Source organism: Glossina fuscipes, unplaced genomic scaffold (genome assembly GCF_014805625.2).
Source record: "Glossina fuscipes isolate IAEA_lab_2018 unplaced genomic scaffold, Yale_Gfus_2 1, whole genome shotgun sequence".
Taxonomy (NCBI): Eukaryota; Metazoa; Arthropoda; class Insecta; order Diptera; family Glossinidae; genus Glossina; species Glossina fuscipes.
Genome location: NW_023998415.1, coordinates 42,942,907 through 42,961,673, shown reverse-complemented (window position 1 = coordinate 42,961,673; position 18,767 = coordinate 42,942,907). Strand labels below are relative to the sequence as shown.

Here is an 18,767-nt window from a genome sequence, read left to right as displayed (position 1 = left end):
AAAAAACAAAAAAAACAAAAAAGAAGGAAAATTTCAAAAAGCAAGCAAAAGCCAGCCATATAGCAGCTGACGTAAAGAGAAAAAAAGCAAAAAAAAATAAAAAATAAAAAAATTAAATTTAAAATACAAAATAGTGGCGTTGACAATTGTCAACATAAATTTGCATTAAATTTGCATTAATCTTTACGTTAGTTTTTCATTTGTAGACAAAAGACTTTTAAAAACACAATCTTTTTAGATGTGTTTACGTTGCTGTTGCCACCACCACCACCACCACCACCACCACCACCATCGCCACCTCTTACACATTTGATGCAACTATTGCTTATGGTCTTTATGACTATAGTTTAACTTTAACTTTGCTGCTATTATACCAAAAATGGTAACAGCACGTTGTGTCAACAAATGTCAAATGCTAATTTTATTTATATATAATTTTATTGAAATGTATATAAAGAAAATGACAAAAAAAAAAAAGAAAAAACAAAACAAAAAAATGCTTAATTGATAAATTTTTCTTTCTTTTTTTTTTTTTCTTTTTTTAATAAGCAAGTGCACGTAATGTTAAAAAATTTTTATTATCACATTTTATTTAAGGGATAAAAGTCAACTCATTTTAATAGGCCCGGATTTAATATCGCCTCGATTTACGCATCAGAATCGCCGACAGTTGTATACATCATTTTCGTTAATACGAAGAATTCTAATTTAAATATAAAAAAATTTCGATCCATTTTCGAGTCGAGAGATCGAGATTAGAATCCTGGCACGACTGTTGACCACCAAGAATTGTGCTATGAGTATAGCATGTGGTTTTTTTTTTATTTATCTGGTGAAAGGAATTTGTGTGAACATGTTGTAGTTGGAAAATTGATGCTTCTGCTTATCAACTTTTTGCCACTTGTTGCGTCCAGCACATAGATCTTGCTTAAAAATTTAATCAGGCGATGAGGGGAAAGAGCAGTAAGCTGGCACATGGAAGAATATCTGAACACGCTTCTAAAGCAATTGTGAAAATTGCGAGAAAGTGCATGAAAGCTCCACGAGAATATTTTTGTGAGCCATTACAATAGATGATAGGGCCAGCTATGGGCCGTTTAAAAAAAGTTCGCTTAATTCAAATCCGTTTTTAATCCGTGCATCTGGTGATAATTGGCATCACTTTCCGTTATGTAAGTTGTAGGATGGATCTAATGAGCCAATGCCTGATAGAAACTTGGATGTGTGGAGAACCTACAAATTAAGGTTCAACAAAATGTTATTTATTATTGTTATTTTTATTTTTAAAGTTTTAAGTATACCTACCTACCTACCTACCTACCTACCTACCTACCTACCTACCTACCTACACACATGATGATGCCCTTGAGAAAAAAAACTTATTTTCATTTTAATTAATTTACTTTACTTTTATTTTTAAGTTTTCTATCGTTTTTTTTTTTTTTTATATGTATTAACATTATTGTCTTGGTTAGCTATAAAAACTTGGAGTAAATTGAAATTTAAATAAATTACAAATAAATCATCGGCTTTAATAAAAGTTAAACTTTTCAAATACACCGCTTGAATTACGGTTTAATCTACAAAGCGGGTGTTAACAAATAAAAAAATATAAAAAAAAAAACAAAAAAAATAAAAACTTTTATAATCTTTTAGTATTTATTCAACAAAGTAAAAGTTAAAACGAAAACAAAAACAAAATAAAACCAGGTATATAAACGAACGATGTACAATCTTTGCCACCATCGCATTAACCTTCATCATCGCAAGGGTCATATTATTATTATTATTAAGTAGAAATGCTGGAGAAACGTAAAGATCATAAAAATTTTGTTTTGAAAAAACAAAAAAAATTCGGAATAAGTGTTTAATTTAAGTTAAGTCGTTCAACCATATTTTTAACTGCTTAAGTGTTTTTCATTTATTCGATTTTATTCTCTTCTCTACGAAAAATAATTCAAGTCCATCTGCAGCAGTAACTTTTTAATTCCGAATTTTCCAAAGAAATAATAAAAATATAAATTTCTTTATAAATATCTCAAAGTCAATCTTTTCTATATAAAAATTCTTATATATAATCGAAATTGGCCAAGTCAACCCAAGTCAACTCAAGTCAAGTGAAAATGAAAATTAAGAAAAAAATTTTTATTCAGTCATAAAGTGAATTTTTCAATGCTCATCCATCATCTAATAAATATAATGCAAATTAGAAATAACTCTTATGCCGATATATTCATCAAGGATGATATATCCTGAGAGAATGAGCGAAATAATTATCTCTCCCTCTATGTTAATATGTATGAAACAAATGCGTATCTTTGAAGAAAATTCAAGTTCAGGATTAATGAATAGAAGCGTAACAAGCTATATATGTAACGAAATACGGATGAAAGGGCATTGAGGGGTAATATCATCCAATTACACCCTCCACTCCTTGTAATGCAAAGATATAATCAGTTGGTGCAGGTGTTCGTAACACCCAAAACGGACTTGATGGATGGACCCACCTTCTAGTATTCCGAGCGATTGTTCTCTTATGTTCAACGTACGCAGCGTACGCTGTTTTTGATAGATTTTGATGAAAGTTGGTACTCAGGCAAGCTTTCAATGAAAATGGTTCAGTTCAAATTAGTCTTACGATTGCCTTCTTTTGAAGAGTCCTTATATGAATAACAATAGGTCAGTGTAGAGCATTTATTAGCCATAGTGTTTTTTATTCACTTCACTTAAGCGAGGATAGCGAGAGATTTTAAATTCGTTTTAGGGATATTTTGAAGTTACTTAATACGTATTTTGGCTTACACAGCAATGCAGCAATTGATGATACGTTAATCGTCATCATTTACTTGAAACACAAGTGTCAAGAAAAGGTTTTCATTTTTTAAGGAATGTTTTGAAACTTGCTAAGTGCTAAGTGATAAACAGCCGCCTAACGAAAGCTTAAGCCGTCTAATAAGCATATTAATCAAGAGTCAACATAGGATACGCTAGCTACTGCATAGACATTCTCGTTATAGTCGCGCCCTGGCTGCTCGACTTGGCAACCAACCTATCACAAAGAATTAACTCGCCTTCTGCACGTTCAATTTCCATCCACGTTTAATAGTACACTTGTGAATGACTGTTGTTTTGCAGCTCAGATAGCTACCAGAACGTGGACATGTTAACCAAGAGATTACTAAGCTAAGATTTAAATACATTTCTCCGTCGATAAGGTTCGCTCTGCAGTTGCGGAAACCCATAGCAAAAAAAAGTGGATAAAGAAAGCACGAATCAATCAACTTTAGCTTGAGCAGTCAGCTAACACACACTACTTTAACGTACTGTATAAAGAACGATTATTGAAATGACTAGAATCGAAGATTCGTCGAAGGGTGAATATAATGGTTTTGTCTGTTTTATTACCTTTAGCATGTGCTTCAGCTTAATCAAAGTCTTCGAAGTGATTGTTACATGGTAGACATGGGACAGCCATAAGATTTAATTATTCGTAAATTCTTTTCAAAAAATGCACAAATACAATAGCAAAGGCGGAGAATCACATTCAGGAAGAATGAGTTGAGTGAAGTAAAAAAATTAATAGATAGCTTTCAAATAGCATGTCTTGAGTAAAGTTAAGGCTACGAACACTTTTCCTTAATTCATTATATTAATTGATTACATAACGTAAGCTAATCGATTTCCTTTTGCATTTTGAATTTTTAATTGATTGGTAAACGGAACTCTTGTAAGATTTATCTAATAAATAGTTTTTGAACTTTCTTTCCAGAATTTCGCTTAAGCATCTCCTGCAAGCATCTAAAGTATGGCTATGAATACTTGAAAGTTGAGAATTGTAAGTCAATAAAAAGATTCCCTTTTATTATTATTAGTATTATTATTATTATTATTATTATTGTTGTTACTGAAATCAAATATATGAAAACTTTTTTTTATCGAAAAACTATGTCAAAAATGTTCATTTAATCTCTGTCACGGTGTGTAACCATATTTAGAGCATTTTTAAACTCCTCATAAATCAACTGAATGTCAACAGTCTGTACAATATTGGTATATAAATATATTTATATGTACATATATATATATAGATATATTTATTTATTTATTTATTTATTTATTTTTTCTATACTTTCTGCTTCTTCTTCATCTTGACTGTGTTGTTTTTTTTTTTTTTTTTTTTGTATTTCGTGCACGTTACAAACTCGTCAACTTTGATCAAGTATCAAATTGATACCACCAAGCCGTGGCCATATAAAAAAAGAGCACATTTTAAAAATGGTTGAATCGCGTAACCAAACCAACAACCAAATACGGCACACTTTGTACGCACTTATGTACGTGCATCTATATAAAGTTGTTAAAGGCAGAGGTATCACTTGAAACACATAAGCAAACAAGTGTATACATGTTGGCATATTCGGTCACTTCTAATCATTAAAATTTAAATAAAACTTTTTCATGACTACAAACATAATACAAACAGTCGGTTAAGGATTCAAAATTAACACTTATGAGATTCGGTTCAAAATCATTTAATTGAAAATGTATTTCGTTTTATTTTCGTTTTTTTTGTTTTTGTTTTTTTTTTTTTTTTTTTTCTTTCTTTTTTAAAAAAAAAGGATTTAAAAATAATAAACAAAAAAAAAAAAAGAAAAAAAGAAAACAAGAGAAGATTCTTTTTTTTTTTTTTTAATTTACTACAGTATAGAAAAGTTTTCCTTCAGGGTTAAGCATTCAGTAGATGACGTTTTAAGTCGCACTTGTTTTTGTTGCAGTGGAAAATACAATAACAAAAAACGTCAAGATCGATCATGTATGCTTGTCTTACCAAGTCAAGTCAATGCGTTTATTTCATTTTTTTTTTTTTTATTATTGTATATATATATATATATGTATGTCTGCCTATATATGTTATTTTTTTTGTATGTAACTTACAATGATGTGTTTTTGTAGTCATCATACTTTGTCTTTATTTTTTGTTTTTTGTATGTATATATGACGGCTATACGCACTTTGGCTAATGTACATATATATATATATATATATATTTATGCACATATATATATATATATATATATAAATATATTTATATGCGTATGTATGTGAATATATGTATGAATGTATACGTGAGTCAAGAGCAATCAAGTTTGTAGCTTAAATCTTTTGTATGTATATATATATATATATATATATATTTATGTATGTTTGTTTAAATAGTTGTATGAATGTGATGTTATTTCGAAATGCATGGGAGGCGCAGGAGTTTTATGTCGTCTATAAATGGTAAAAAATTGTTTAAAGTAGAGAGATACAATAATAACAAAAACAATAACAACAACAATAACAACAATAACAGAGACAATAATAACAATAACAGCAGCCGCATTTCTATGCGATAATCGACCTTCTATTTACTATATCGCATGTAACCGCTAAGGAATTGCATTAATGCAATGCAATGCTTTGTTTTTTTTGTTTTTGTTTTTTTTTTTTTTTTGCATTTGACATTTGTAGACATTGAGCTCTAAAGTCAGGTGATTTTTTGTTTTCGTCCAGTGAGCGAACGTGTGTGTGTGTGTGTATGTATGTGTTTGTTTGTATGCGCTTTCGAATATAATGAAATCACTTTAACATATATGAACCTATCTACAGATGACTTTTATATAAAGCTTAACTTATATTCTTATAGGGTTTTTGTTTTTCTTATAATAATAAAAAATTTTCAAGTTAAACAGCAATGAACCGCGTCCACGTAATGCGTTTGATACTGCAGTCATCTAAAAACTGTTATAAAGCTGCCATTGAATTATTGAACATTTTCGACAGATTGCCACTTTTGTCATATATGTCGCGCATATATGTGCATATATGTATATGTGCTTATGTGTACGTTAAAATCAATAAAATTGCCAAAAATTGTTTAAAATTTATTTTCGCTAAGATTTATTTACAATTTGATTGAATCGCTTGTACAACTACTCTCGACTATTAAATAAAATTGTACATACCTACACACACACGCGCAATGACCTCTTTCTACGCATTCAACGTAGATTTAATAATTTTAGACATTTTGAAAGATTTGATTAATACAAGAATGAAAATAAATATATGAAAAAGATTTCAAAGCAGAAAGAAGTGTGTATGAGAAAAGGAACAACAGCAGCAACAATAACTTTTTCTTCTATCACATGATTTTTGTTTACTTTTATTCTTTTTTTTTTGTACGTTTTTTTTATCAAAGCTTTCCTCAATAATGTAATTTTTTTTTCTTTTTTTTTTTTTAATAATTTAAAAATAAAACAATTCGATTTTTTTATTTTAAAAGAAATGTGTGAAGGCAAAATATATATTAATATAATAAATAATTTCCCTTTAATGAATAAATCTTTGAAGAATCGCAAAAAAAAAAAAAAAAAAAAAAAAAAAACCTTTTTTTTTAATAATATTTATTCAATGATACTGGTACGCCTGACTACAGGTCGGCATTTGATAAAACTATTGAAATATTCTTCCTTCCGGCCTTAAGCAGATCATGACTTGGTTTGAGTTTAATCAAAATATCAAATATCTTCATCTTAGTATAATTTTTATTACTTTCAATAAGGACAAGCGGAAAGAAACGAAAGAAGGAACGAAAACATAAATAGATGCATGACGAGAAGACATACGAAAAGGCTATACGGATACGAACGATTAAAGTGATGGGTAGAGAGATAGACAACTGACTGAGTGATTAGAAGGCTGGAGAGGCAGAAGATGATGTTGAGTGGATGAAAGTGGATGGCCTGGAGAACGTATAAAGAGGAGAGTGAATAAAGCTGGGGACAGGCCTAAAGCCAAAGGAAAACTTTACAAGAAGACTAGCATGTCTAGACCATCTTACTGGCTGATAAACACAATATGTATATAGTTAGGAGGGTATACATCAGGTATACATGCTGTAGATCGTAAAGTCTCATAAATGTTCATATCGTCGCATACTTTGGTAATCTGTATAAAAAATTCTCCACCAAAATCGACTTAAAGAGCTTGATAATCTGCTTGATAAGCGATTTTATTTACATTTGTGCTAAACGAAATTGAAAATTTTTACATTGCTCTCATATATGGCTTAGTTGTGAAGGTCGCTGCACATGCGAAATAATGTAATTGGTAATGCCCTGCCCTGCCCTGTCCTGCTTTCGACTTGGACTATCAAAGAATCTCAAATTTAAGCAATTATCAATTATCTCAATAGTAAATCCATTTAGATGCTTGATCAGAAATTGTGCTTTAATCTGACTGAATTCGACTGTTGATTCAGTTTCTAGGCTTAGGATAATGATAATGAAAAAGGCGTACGTGAACAACAAAATTGTTTTGTTCACAGGGATGAACGTGATGATCGTAAATGATGACCGTAAGTGACTGCAAACGTATTTAGGTTTAAAAGATTGCAAACAATTTTCAAGCATACAATGAATAGATGATAGAACCACTGGCACAAGTTTTGCATTTGTAATCTTAAGAGAAACGGATGAACGGATTTTATATGTTGTGCTCTTGCATTCGCATTTCTCGCATTATAATAATACCGATAACGATATCGATGCCATATCATTGTCGTCGCTGAGCATTAAAAGATTTGGGAAAATTTATGTTAGAATAACTTGTGTTCAACTTTTTTTTATAGTCGCTATTTAATTCAATAATTAATAAACTTTAATCTTTTAACCAATTAATAATTTTCATGTAATTAAATGGCAACAAAATAGATAAGTTTTGAGTTCTGAACTTGAAACTTTGCCTGTTTTCTCAATGCAATTATAAAGCAACTGCAACTACGTTAATAATAAACGATATTTATTCATTTTGTGATCTTAAGCGAAAATCAAAGAAGTTAAACGAGTTCTTGGTGAACTATGAAACGAAAATTTAACAACAAAAATTAACTAAAAAAAAAAAAAAAAAATTATATGTCTAATCCATATCAGACAAGAAACTCCAACACGTTCCTGCAACATTGTAATTAATATTTAATTAATAGATACCGCCAGAGTCAAAGTCAAAGTATTAAACACGGTCAACGCTTATACTTTGTTTTTTCTTCTTTTTTTTTTTTTTTTTTCTTTATTTTTATTATTAATTAAATTAATTTTAATAACAATGTTTGTGCAAAGTTTATGAAATCTATTAATTTTCACTTTCGCACTTTGATGAGGTGAGGCGGGCAATTTTCGGAAAGGCGCGCGCGCACACACACGCACACAGATAGACAGACAGACAGACACAGATACGCGCATGGGTCTACGCTTGCATATGCGTATGTATATGTTTAAAAAACTGCACTCATATGTAATTTGTGTTTTTTAGTTTTTTTTTTTTTTTTTTTTTTGTTCCTTGCTGGCGAGCTTACTAATAACTAATAACTGCCTACTGCAGTAGTAAATTTATGCATGAAATAACTGATAGTACACCGACACACGCTCATACTATACTTTTAGATATTTAAAGATGGAATATGTATGCAATAAATACCCAACGAAGAACAATTACTTAATGTGTTATTAATTAATGTGTTAACTATGTAATTAATAATGTAAAGCGATTGCATTATTAATTTTCCATTTAATTTTTTCTTCATATAGATGAAGAGATTCGAATCAATCAAATTTAACCTTCACCTACCCCTATGTACCAATATTGTTAATCAGAACGACCATTTTCTACATTCACTTATGCCTGCCTAGCCTTATGTCCTGCCTAGCGTATATCGGTGAGTAAGGTCGGGTGCATCATCATCATTGCGTCCATCCGTTCGTACTTATGCAAGACGGTTCAAAATAGTTATATAATGAATGGATAGTGATTTCAATTCGCATTCAATTTTGATATACGGGCTTTTATACTTTTTCTCCGATCAGAGAAATAATTTTTCATACAAAATTTTACATACAATGATTTCGATCATTTTCGTAAGGAGTAAGCATAAGATGTATAGGCAAAATGTACATGTAATGGGGAAATGAAAATAGATCGGCACTCAAGAGAGAGTTTTTTTTTTTAAGATTTCCGACTTTTATTGTTTGCGAATGAATTAATTTATCGAATTAATTTTTTTTTTATTTTTTTTATTTATTTATTTAATTTTTTTTTGAAAAGTGAAGCGGAACGAAATTTCACAGTATAGCCGTCAATATTCTTGGCAGACACATCGACAGATGGACAGTTTGAAAAAAGAAAAAAAAAAACTTGGCATTGAGATTACCGGCAGAATATAATGTGCATTCATTAGAAGCAATTACGCAATTGTAACGCATTCAAGCTTAAACACTAACTATAAATACGAAATATTCTTTGCGGTAAAGATGCAGTATAGGTAGAGAATATTTAAAAATTATATAAATAAAGTAAAGCTGAGTTGAAAAGTGCAGAGTATGATTGCTAGTGCGAGTTCACTTTTTCATTGAAATAAAAAACAATCAGATCATATAAAAGAGACATACGCTGCAGCTTGACTCACTTCTTCACTCATGTACAAACTAGAATATATATATATATATATATATATATACAATTGACTGCAAAGGTATCACTTGGACAACCGAATTTTTGGTTTAGATTGATTGGGACCAGTTGGGTGATCGGTCATCGATTCTCTAACTACTAACCAACATATAGTTATAGTCTGTAACAAACTCTTCATATATTGTGTTAAGGAAACGGCAGCTCTACAAACGGCAAAATTTCGCAGTCATTTTGATTATTTATATATTGCTTTACAAAAACAATGGAAAACAATCAAAATTTCGTATTTGATGACTTTTGATGGGAACAAGTGTCGATGCCTATCCAAGATTCTTTTGAGATATCTTCGGCGCCGAAATGAATTATTAGCCGATGAAGACTATTCTCGACAATCGAAAAGTGAATTTTCGGCCAGTCGCTCTTTTACAACTCTTGATGAATTAATCTCTTAAAAAAGGAATCAAATCGTTAGATAGACACAAATAGGACAGAAACATCATACTAAGCGAAGATTGCTGCGATCGTAAATAAAGTCGAATTTTGCATAAGGAAAAAACTTTCTTTTCTTACCTAATTCTGGAAATGGAATATTCATCCACGTATTATAGCCGACGTAGGCTTGAACTTGAAATTACTCAAACACCGTACGCTATTTATTCCATTGACAGAACGTCAGTGGACATTAACATATCATTAAATTGATTTATATTTTTGGTATAACTAAATGAAGCTCTCAAGCGAAGTCTAGTATAAGCCTATCCTTCGATCACTGTGGATGAAAAGTAAGGGAATAGAAAGACCTATATATATATACGACAATGCGTATCATTTCAGCCCTGGGAACGTAAGCAAAAAAATTTACAACAATTCTGAGCTTTGCAATGAAAAAAAAAAAAACAAAAACAAATTAAAAAGGGAAAGACGAGACGAAACTATTTTCATCATTTTTCATTTCTTGGAAAAATATTTGTCTATTTTTACTTGCTCGTATCATACGTGTTCAATGCACCATTTTATAGATTTGGAAATCGTCTCGTAGATAATTGTTCGCATCAAAATCTTACTTATATAACGCGAGTTGTTCGTATACGATTTTTTGGGTAACATATGGCTGTGGCCTATCATTAAATGTTGAACTTAATATAATGAGTTAAGAGAAGATTTAAAAGCAACTATTGAGCAATTATTCGTTGTTTTTCGACAAATGCTCAGAGAGACGAATCAGGATAAATCGATTACCCTGTTCATCACGTACATCGTGCACGTGTACATTTAATGAGGTGGCCAATGCCAAGACATTATTTGAGAAATATGAAAACAAACAAAAATGCAGAGAAAAAAAAAAAAAACGTAAAACACTAAGAATTCAACGACTTCGATTCAATTGCAGTGAAGCGATCTTTTTTTTTTTATTGGAACGCATTAAAAAAATTGAAGAAAAGTTCCTTATTATTATTGTGAATGAAAGACGTTTATGTGTCAGATCAAATTTGGATTATTTAATATATAAAAGATATTAAATAAATTGATCGACTGCACTTGTCTTTATCTTTGTGTGTTGGCCCTTTAGTTCCTATTGGAATGGTTTCAATGTTAACAAACAAGTTTTATTATCGTTTCGTTGGGATCTTTATTTTCACATAATTTCATAAATTTTCATTCAAAGATTCATATACATGCATGCATATACGTTCATAATGATTAGCTTGAACCGTCTCCTTTGTCACGCTCTCTCTTTCTCGCTTTTTTTTGTGTGTGCGCACGTGTTTGTGTTTATATTTATATTTATATTTATGTTTATATGTATGCACGACATCATATTTGCTGAATCCAAATGATTATCTGAACTTTCATTTCAGAATATAATATTAAGTATAATTTTCAAAGAAAGCAGGTGAAATTTTTCGCCCTTTTCATAAAAATTTACCCACACATAAGCCAATTGTCTGTCCATATTAAATATGTATGTACTAAATGCCTGCCTACACTCAAAGAGGAAAAAATGCAATTTAGATTAAATGTTTTAGATAAGAAGAAAAAAAAAAACCAAAAAAAACTTTGTATACATATATGTATGTATATGTATTCATATATATTTGGCAGATTTTTTCTTGGCATTCGAGTGAAAGATTTTGCTGATGATATTGTTTCGGGCTAAAAGGAATTGAGCAGAAAAAAAAAAAAAGTAAGAAAAATGCTTGAAAAATTCATTTAAATACCTATAAGTGCACGTATAAGCGTACGTACGTACGTATTGGTAAATGCAAGCGTTTAAATTGCAAATAATACCAAAGCTGAAGACGAATTTTGTAAAAGTCATTACAGTGAGGTTAGAAAAGATTTTGACTACTCTCCTTCCAAAATCATCAACACACAAACAAGCGTTTGATTAATAAACTTTTTTTTATTAAAGATCGCTTAAGATTATTGGTACTGCTTACGTTATTGCTATCACTAATAGCTTTCAAGTATGAGTTTGGGCATATGGACGCATTCGGACCCTGAATGCATTTCACAAACCAAGGGTTAATCAAATTCATTATTCTCGTAAAGAAAGTGCGATCCAATAAAACATGTCTTTACAGACAAATGAAAAACTATATACGGTATTCGTGATAGTTGAATGATAGAACGGTTACCCTGCAGAGAGGCATTGCTCTTTTATGTAGATATTTTGCTCATGGACGCATTTATAGCGCAACGTTACAAACTTAACAATGAATTTAATGTATGCAACAATTTTTTTTTTTTTTTTTAAATATTTATGCATGCATGCGTATGAGTGTGTTGGCCTTTATCAAAACAAGTTGCTTCTCTCGCGTTCTTTTAATGCACTTAGTTAATCATATATATATTATATATACATACATCAGCATGTGAAGAGGTAAATATATATCAAAATTATGTATGTATGTATGTATGTATGTATAAGTGTATGTGTGTGTGTGTGTGTGTGTGATAGCTGTTGTCGTTAGCGGTGGTGGTGATGGTGTTGGTGTTGGTGGTGGTGGTGGTGGCGTCGGCGGCCACCGTTGTTGGTATTTATTCTTATCTTGATATAAATGTTATTTTTGAATTTTTTATTTTTTTTATTCATTTTTATTTATTTTTCGTCAATATTGTATACAAAGTGCTGTTTATGTTGTAAGCGAAAGCAAATGAGGCCAATTTGTGAAATGTTGTAGGTGCATAATTTTTTTTGAAAAACTTGCCAACAATTTGTTAAAAATTTCTTTCTTTAAAAATTTTTGAAAATAATTTTTTTTCCTTTTAATTTATTTATTTATTTAGTTTCGTTCTTTTTTTTTTTTTGTTTTGTTTTTTTTTCCTTTTTCTCTTAAGACCGGGTAGACAAGTGATTAATATCTAAATGTGTGTAAAATATGCGCATATGTGTAAGTGTTTGAATGCAGCTGCTTGAAAATGTTGCTAACATACAGAACGTTGTTGTGGTTTAGAAAATACATCAATAGCAACATATTTTTCTTTTCTTCTCCAATTTTTTCTTTTATATTTTTTTTGCTATTTTTTCTGTTTATCTCAATGAAATGAAAGAAACTCAGGAAAAACTGTCAATATGTTTGTACTGTTGCAAACATAAATTTAAAATATTTGTGGTTAATACGAACCTATACAAATACATACATACATGGATGCATGCATAGTCACAGATAAAGGCATATTACCTATGGTAGGCAGATATGATAGATTCGAGATGGAAATTAAAAATAAATAAAATAATTTTGCAAATGGAAAGAAGAAAGAACGCTAGCACTTGACTTTTCAGTTTTGTGAAATTTCCCATCAAAACTGCCAAAAAGAAAAGGATGTGGTTAACCACATATACGCATATAAACACCTATGAAAAGAGATTTGTCAATTTCCTCTAGCAAAAATCGATGTTTACATAAAGCGTACAAACGTTTTTGTAGTTAACAGACTCAAGGATATGACTCTCTATTCATGGCACGTTTGCACCAAGCGACAACACTGTAGTTATATTCGGCTTGCACCGAATTTTTTTCATATTCGTCACCAGCAATATTCGATTGATTGATTATATTATATTGGAGAGAGAGAGAGAGAGAGAGAGAAAGAGAGAAAGAGAACACCAATTCACATCGCTCTTCATTGTTTACCAACTAGCGAATATATGTAGGTGAGTCTCTCATGAATGTATTTAACATCCAGAAGGACTTGAGATAAATTCACCATTTATTATAATGAGCCATTCCGAATCACTTTCACAAACGATCTAAGCTTTTCTGTAGGTCTGGCCCTCTATTCATTGGCCCGCCTTGTATTCCTATATTCAAACTGCAAGTTAATTTTTTAATGCTTTATTGGAATGGACTACTCTGACTTGCTCACGGACGGATGCCTTTAAAAAATGGTCGATATCGGGTCTTTTCTCGATCACTTTTCATATAATGGCGTATCTGAAAAAGTCAATCAATGTGGGCCCTTAAATAATGGCCCACCGCAATCTGATGTAGTGTAGTGAACGAGCATCCCGTCACTTTTATGTGAAAATGAATAAAATAATTGCAGGCCAAGTTGGTTCTTAAGGACAAAGCTTTCAGTGTATAATCGTGATGTCAATTGGCGAATATACGCAGAGGTAGGTATGATGGCCGAGTGTTTGCGCTACTTACGTTCTCCGAAAATGTAGTCCTCATAGGCTATTGATTACAAATTTCAATGTGTCATACAAAATTAGGAAAATCTGTAAACTTCTGTACGACTAAGCGATTCTTTCGGGAAAATGTTTACAAAAAGAGGAGAAAAATTATATACAAATTTTCGTGAATCCAGCTAACGTTTGACTGGAATTTATAAATTAGTGACGTTTATGTTTCGGGTGGTACCGAAATTTTAGGGAAATATGATTTAGGGTTGATAAAAGAATAAACGAAATCTGTCCGCCTTTGCATCTAACTAAATGGTCATCAAATAAACAATGAGCGGAAAATTGTTATTTTTTTCAAGTTTGGTTTTTACAGATTTGTATGTTTCCAAATAAAATTATTTGTTTTGATTGAAATGTAAATCATATTTTCGGACAAGAAGAAAATGAGCATATACATACTTATTCACACAGCTTAAATTTTTTTAAAGTCTTAGCCTTAATAATGGTTAAATTCTGCGAGCTTTTATAAGTGGGCAGTTAAAGGCGAGGGTAAAAAACTTCTTCTTATATATATTTCTTGGCCTGACCCCCTCTCTTTCTCTCTCACTCTCTTCCTATCATTCGCTCTCTAGCATATAAATAAATAGATATAGTTTTTGATTTTAGAAAAATAGAAAGCTTTATCTGCTTACAAAAACAAAAAAAAAGGTCGAATAATTTCAAACTCCTCTCAAGTTAATGCAATAGTTCATTTTATAAAGTAATTTCTCTGACTGGTGAATTGACTGATTGCAGAGATTACTGAAAGATCACATATGCTTAAAAAAAGCCTTCCCCTTGGGGCCTGCTCATCTCTCAAACCGTACATACATATGGCAGATAAGTGAATAGTCAAATGTAATTATTTTTAGAGTTTCTTTTTCTGCTGCTGTTAAGAAAACCGAGAAAAAAGGAAAAAATTAAAAAGGAAAACGAATGGCAGCAGCAACATCAACCAAGAGGAAGCAAAAAAAACAAAAAAAATGGTTAGTGATCATAACGTGGTCAAGTCATGTTAAGTGGTAATGTCAGTAATAAATGTTTGAGCTGGTGGCAGAGGTGGTGATGGTGGTGGTGGCAGTAGCTGTGTTGTGTAGATTGTTGCACAAGTGTTACTTTAGTGGTGCATGGTAGGCAAGAAGTTGCTATATAGCGCTCGCTGGCTTACTGGACTTGTGTTGTAGTAGTAAACTTCCGTTTACAAATACATAATTTGAAAGCGGCAACAGGCGCTGGTGTGGCTGCAAATAACAACAACTAAGGAACAAAAAAAAAAAAAAAAAAACAAAAAAAACAAAACAAAACAAAACAAAAAACCAATGAATTTAGCAAAAAAAAGGAGAAAAAAAAAGAAACCAGAAAAAGGAACAGAAAACAAGAAAAATGCAACAGAATTACAATTCAGTAGCAATTGTTGTTATGGCATTGCGTGATCAAAGTCAATTTAAACAAGAAAATATAACTATTTTCTTGTACGAACAACACATGCACACAATCGAAAACACCAGCAACGGCTACAGAGGCAGCAGCAGCCTTCGAATGCACTTGCTGTTGCCGTTGCTGGTACTGTTTATGGTACGGCTTGCTTGCTTGCTTGCTTGCTTGCTTGCTTGCTTGCTTGCTTGCTATTTAAAAATGATCCTGTCGTCATCTGCTACCACTTGATATGTATGGTATGACCATGCTAAGCATAGAATCGAATCGATGGCGGGGCAACTGAAGGGGTCTTGAATATAAAACGCAAAGACAAAAGCCAACCACAACAACATAACTTTTGCTTTTAAAATTGAATGATGGTAGATTGGCATATATACACCTATACTCGTATACACTTAAATATAATTATTGACCTAAAGCAGTGCTGTTTTAAAACTAAACTATACTTGCCACAAGATTAGCATGCTTTTCAATAGTTGTAAAAAGAAAAAAAATAAATAAATAAATAAATAAATGAAAAAATATAAGAACGAACCTAAAAACAAAAAAAAACAAAAAAAACAAAAAAAAATAAAAATAAAATAAAAACGAAAAACAAAACAAAACGATCAGGAGAAAGAAGCGGCAACCGCAGAATTCAGGTTGAAAGAAAAATTGAAAATTAAATAACCATAAACAGGGATCAAGTTTAATGCAATGTGAGCCTGTGTATATGTGCGTGAGCCTGCGTGAGGCTGTATATGGCCGGTGTACAACCAGAAAGAGCTCTTAAGCATAAGGCATACGTACAAAGGGGGCGCCTGAAAACACCTTCTGTTTAAATGTCCGTGGCCCTATATATACTCGCATCTTACATCTTTCGGTAACGCTGTATGCTGTTGATCGTACTCGCTGCTCTCGTGCACTGCCTCACTTTCAATTCTTTGACTTCGTTTCTCGAATATGTTCCTCTTTCTTTTCATTGATTAGCCTTAAGATATTGTTGTTATTATAAATCCAAGGTATGCAGTTTGACAGCATTTGCATTTAGCTTCAGCTATATTCCTTCTGCGTCCTCGCATTTGAATGGTTTTAAGAAGTCGAAGATTTCTTTTAACGCACCTTCACAAACACACACATAAATGCATACAAACTCAGGCACATATCAATACTTGTGGTAGGAGTGGTATGCAATATATAAAACAAATTGAAACAGGTGTTTTGGTTTTAATTTTATTTATTTATTTATTATCTTTTTTTTTTTTTATTTTATTTCATTTTACGCTGTTAGTTGTTAATCAGAAATTATTAAAAAATTATAGAAATTAAAAATTTAGTTTAATTGCAGAAAAATTGAAAAGGAAATTGAAAATAAATGATTAATTTATTATTTTATTTTATTTACTTATCTTTTATTTATTTATTTATTTATTTTTTTTTTTACTGTTAAATTTTCTTCTCTCCTTTCGTTTGCTTTTAAATTGGATGCATTTTAAAATGAATTAAGAATTTGCCAATTATCACCAGACATCTGCTCAGGAAATGATTTTTCTGATTGTATATACTCACGCCTTGCCTCTTTATCGCTCTCTCCCTCCTACCATTCTCATCTCTCTCTCTATATATATATATATATATATATATATATATATATATATATATTTCTCTCTCTCCCCCTTCTCTTTTGCTCCCTCTCTATCGCTCTCTCTCTATCTCTGGCGCACTACCTACTAGTGGCACTACACTTGCGTTAAAATCGTCTTGGAACCGTTTTCGCATTACCATGAGATGGACTCTTATACATATATATATATATATATATATTTGGCCCTAATTATATCATCAGGTTCGGCACAGGCAAATGTAATTTTCTTACTCGCATTTTATTTGTTGTAGAATGCACAGCCGAAATATTTTTCGAAATCTTTCTTCTTCGTGTCATAGAATATAAGTTTTACAACAAAGACTTGGCAAACAAACACAGCATGGTATTCTTGAGCACCATGTCAGCCTAGATCTTTGCTTTGGAGGAGCCTTCAAAATCTGCCGAATTTATTCCACATTTACAAGACTATCTTAAGTCTTGCAATGGGTAAGATCTGTTACTAAATACCCGTAGAAGAGCTGAAATACCAAAACCCGATTCACAAAAGGTTGCGAATTTCAAATTATTTCCATCACAAAATTTACGATATATACCAAGTACCGATATAGAAGAGATTATGGATGAATATTGGTGAAGAAGAAACATCGAAACAAGTAAACACGTTAAGGGGTCTTTGCTCGGTATTTTTGACTATATAACAAATGAAACGATCGACGTTATCTGAAAATTAGTTGCTGACAATAGTGAAAGTAGGAAGCTGGACACCCTAACCAATGTCTTGCTCCGACCCAAACACAAAGAGTTATTTCGACTCATATGATGTGTGACTACTGCAACCGCAGAAATTTCGAATCGATGGAGAGATTTATGGAACAAACTGAAATGATTGGCTTTTTTTCATTTGCCGCTTACTAAAGAGCAGTTAACCGTGAAGTTTCAGCTAAATTTAGTGGGTTAGTAGTGTCTAAGGTAAATATTTAATTATTAGGATTTTCACCAACGACTTCTATAGGTAAAAATGATAAAGGAATAGGTGGCGGTTGTATTCGATGATTTTGACCTTCCTCTATATAAAATGACAGTTTCCCTTTTAATATTATTGATTTATTGAGCGTACGCCAACGCTAAATGTGGAACGCTCAAAATTCTTCTTCTTCCAAAGGCATTATTTTTGTTGTTTATTTGAAGAAGTCTGCTCTGCCGAAGCCCACCGAACACGAGTTATGATGATGCTGTTTCATCACGAATTAAATGAAAATGCCATTGTTGGCCACTGGTTGCAAGACTTGTCCAAGATACATTGTCACATCTCGAATGGAAAGTTCGGTCAACCCCAGCTTACTCACCAGATCTGGTATCTCCTGATTATCACTTATTCAGATCGAAGCAGCATGGCTTCGCTGCTGATTGGCTGATTTTGCAAATATCCCTCAATACTTTTTTCACAAATCAATTCAGTTTAGATTTTCTGTACTGTAGTTACGAAGGAGAATCGTTTTGAATTGATTGTTCGACTTCGAAGTTAATCGATTTCTTTCATATGCATCTTTAAAGCAAAAGCTTAAG

The 18,767-nt window shown here is 31.6% G+C and overlaps 1 protein-coding gene across 2 annotated transcripts in view; it reads left to right on the top strand.

Moving 5' to 3' along the window:
* Positions 1–18,767, top strand: part of LOC119631930 (PR domain zinc finger protein 1) — a 106,570-nt gene that overhangs the window by 70,514 nt on the left and 17,289 nt on the right. For both annotated transcript variants that reach the window (XM_038024520.1, XM_038024521.1), the window contains one exon: positions 3,770–3,835. The gene's annotated coding sequence lies outside the window, so the exon portion shown is untranslated. The remainder of the gene's footprint in view (positions 1–3,769; positions 3,836–18,767) is intronic.